At 32.7% G+C, this 4,032-nt stretch overlaps 1 pseudogene; it reads left to right on the top strand.

The window, feature by feature from the left end:
* The first annotated feature begins 1,246 nt into the window (after positions 1-1,246).
* LOC130844563 (WD repeat-containing protein 75-like) lies at positions 1,247-2,247 on the top strand (annotated as a pseudogene).
* The last annotated feature ends 1,785 nt before the right edge of the window (positions 2,248-4,032 follow it).

Raw genomic sequence — 4,032 nt, 5'->3', positions numbered from 1 at the left:
CAAAATTGAGAATATTTCTCAGAATATGAGGCAAAAAAAGTGGTAAACATATGAGGGATAAAGACAGATTGGTTTAGAAAAAAATATTCAAGTTGAAAAGTTTTCCCAAGGAAAAAGCCAGAATAATTTAGACAAATTTGATGACTAAAGCAAAAATAGAAGAAAATCTTTCTGCACTGGACAATTATGATTTCAGGGCTAAACAACAAAATCTTACATCTAACCTCAAAAAATATATGTACAATGCAAAAATATTCAAGCAGTATCATCAGTGTATATGATGTTTAGAGTAGAAAGGGTAATGTCCAAGGATTCTGTACCTAAATAAATTGTTGTCTCTGTGAGCAAAGGAAAAACAGTAATATACAGGGTTTTAAAAAATTATACTACCATTTCTTCCAAAATAAAAGAGTAAATATTTAATAATGTTCTCTATTGAACACATGAATTAACCAAATCAAAATTAAGATTGGAAATGCACGTGTTTGAGCAAACAGTGCAGGAGGAGAGGCTTTGTGTGGTTCTTTGTGGTTGGCAGGAAGCAGAACATTGAGATAAGGTTCTATGCAGATTGCAGCTAAAAAGTCTTTGTTGATGTTATCGAGTGAATCAGAGGAAAAAACTAAGGCTTCCATGGGTTGCCAATATTCTGTCACTTAAGGCTAAATATTTAAGTATGTCTCTTAGGTCCTTTTAACAAAGCCATATCTGTGAAGAATGTGTACACATATTGCACAGTCACAACAATTTGTTAACCAGATTCCAGCTCAACCCAATAACCATCTACAACTGCATACCTTTTGATTTCAACATTAAACTGTGGGACTATCTAGTTGACATTCTGATAAACACTTTCATACTGGACACACATTTCATGCCTTCTTTGTTCTTGCTTATGAGAGACTACTTGAGACTGCACAGCAGTGAGTCATATAAATGACCAATATCATAATTAGAGGAATTTTGATGCTGATAGGTAGCACACATACATATGTTTACATTGTTTACATGCCATGATAGCATGGATTTGGCTTTTTCCACATCAGTTGCCAGTCTGATGAGTGACCATTGTAAATTTGTACACCAAAGAGTTTATCTCCTACTTGGGGCATACTACTGAACATCTCTTAGTTTTAACTGCAGGGTATTGGTTCTATACCTTACTCTGATAGTGGAAGACAGGGATATCTTTAATATTTTTACAATTTATCCAATAATTTAATCTTTGGCAGTAAACAAAACACCTATGACCTGCAGCTTTTCTTTTCTCTCCAGAGTGAAAACTGGTTATATACAATATAGATATACAACAAAATATATCAGTTATTCTACACTGATCCAAAATGAGCTAACAAAGGCTTTATTTGGATATCAATGTAACTTCCTTGCAATAATGGAATAACAGCAAGAAATGGAAATTCAGCTTGAATTGCATATGAAAACAGGGACATATAATAAGAAAATACAAGTGATCTGTCCCTTAACACAAAGCTTAATTTGCTACATAAAGATGATAACTCTTCTTTCTGTCTCTGTAACATATAAAAAAATAGTAAAGCCTCATCTTTGCTCCAGTTAGTAAAATTATCACTTCAAAATGGGAATATTAACAGATGATTCTGATACATGGAAAAAGGCTGTTGGTGGAACTGTGACTTTGTAGGCAATTACCACAAATACCAAGCAACTGTTTGTTGTTCCTTGTAAGAAAAAAAAGTCAGAGTATGACATTCAGAGGCATATGAGTTTAAATATATATTCTGTCAATAAGCTGCAAAAATAGGGAACCTTTGCTTTGGGAGATTAATGTGTCTGAGAACATATCTTCTTGGTACTGCTGAAAATGATGTTCTTTGTTATTGGAATCTGCCTAGTTGTGCATTGAAATAGAGTGCAAAATTAAATGTTAGAATTGTAGAACTCGATCCTAATTCAGAGAATGTTGCTACAATATCTTGGTCTTCAAAAGATTCAAATTTGTTTGTACTTAAGCCCAGTGAGCTAAAGCCATTTGGTATTCAAAAGGAAATCTCCAAAGAGGAGGTTTACAGGGGATGGGGGTGGGTGGTGTTTGATCTTGGGATATCACTGAATCCTTCCCATCAGAGGTTAGCCAAAGAAGAGATTACAGTTTTACTTACAGTTTTGCTTACAAAACTCACAGAGTTTATTGATATTCAGATGAAAGTCTCCAGAAGAAAATTTGGACTGAATGTTCAAAGAGGCAAAATTCAGTTCGAAAAATAAATGGTAATAGCAGAAGAAAATTGTTCAACAACACCATTTTATTTCATGTAAAAAAAGCTCTGGCACCAGCAGGATGAAAAATAAATAAATAAATCTTTGGCTAATGACTGGTACAACAACCTTTAAAAGAAAACATACCTCCATTAGTGAGTTACTTTCTACTCTAGCCCAGGCACTACCCTCTGATTTTCTATGCTTCATGTTTATAAATCCATGGCTGCTATCCAAAAAAAAAAAAAGAAATTAATGATTAAAATAAGGAAATTTATTTGATTTGATACAATATGATATAGATTTTGGAGAAGACACTGAACATAAGCAGTCTAAAAGTGAAAGGAAAAAGTAAAGTAAGGGATCAAGGAAAGTAGATAACATTTAGAAAACTGTTAAGTTTTCAGAATGAGGACAGAATCTTAAACTTTAGTTTTTATGTTTATACCCCCAAACCAACATTTTAAATTTTATTGCTGTTTTAAAATTAAAGATGGAAAAGTAAAGTTAGGAAGTGGAGGATGAGAAAATAAAGTATACATGGGGCAAAATGAACATGGAATACACTAATATATAGAAACAGATATAACAAATTGTATAAAGATTATTATAACTTTAAGTTAAAAAGTCAAACAGAATACCTTAAAATATCGTATTGATAGTAAAAGTTAATATCTAATCAAACTAAATATCTAACCATTAATCCCATTTTAATTTAATGAATCTTGAGTTATAGGTTATAAAAAACAAAACAGAGGCTGAATTATGTTTTTCACATAAGGAAAAAATGATATAATTCTGTTTTGTCCTTTGATAAGTTTTACATATAGAATAAAATGAATTTGATGGCTTACAGATAACCACCATTTAAATCACTAGCAAACATAAAAAAATTCAACTTGGTTCATATGAAACATAAAAATGGAAATTATCAGAATGCATAATACACAAAGCACATTTCCAAATATGTGTTATAATAATTGATCAATGGCATGGAAGAAAATCTTCAGATTAAATTGAAACAATAATTTCCAATATGTTGTTTATCACTGTTTTACTTAAACAGAATAAAAATGAAAGATGTCAAAATAGGTTAAGTGAATTTACCCCCAAATTAAGCAACAACAACAATATCATTTGCAAACAAAAAGTAATTCAAGGAAGAAAACTATGTTGCATGTTATTCCAAACATATGAACAATTCCACGGATCCTGATGTACACGCCATGCTCCCAAAGCCTTTTTCTTAATTGTTCATTGATTAGAAATTCTCTTGTCAGTGGCAACATCTGATCGGTGAACATTTCTTTTTCACTAAAATTTGGGTCAGGAATCACTTTCTCCACAATCTCTTTCAAATTGCAGCCCATCCCTGCCAAACCTTGACTTCCCAGCAACGAACTGAACCTGTTCTCTCTTGTACCCTCTTCATCTACATATATTTATCTAAGTTATTATCACTCCAGACCACATGCATCTACCAGCTTATCCAGACAGGCTGTGAGTTCCTTAAAGTTAAGATACTGTATATTTTTCATCTTTGTGGCAGAGATGTGTTGGTCACTCACAAAACCTGTTTTATCTACTTCATGGGCACACAATTAGACAATCTTTTTCAACCTTTCTTATAATTGAGTGTAGCTCTAAGTTCTAACCAATAGGATGTGGATAGAAGTGATATACATACTTTTAAGGCCTTCTCCATACAAAGTTCCCACTTGTCCTCCATGCTATTTTGCTGTCCCCTGGCTTGATGCACATGACAATGGTAACTTGAATGCTGGAAGGAGGTGG

Source organism: Hippopotamus amphibius, chromosome 2, assembly GCF_030028045.1.
Source record: "Hippopotamus amphibius kiboko isolate mHipAmp2 chromosome 2, mHipAmp2.hap2, whole genome shotgun sequence".
In the NCBI taxonomy this organism is placed as follows: domain Eukaryota; kingdom Metazoa; phylum Chordata; class Mammalia; order Artiodactyla; family Hippopotamidae; genus Hippopotamus; species Hippopotamus amphibius.
This window is presented reverse-complemented; position numbering and strand designations above follow the sequence as displayed.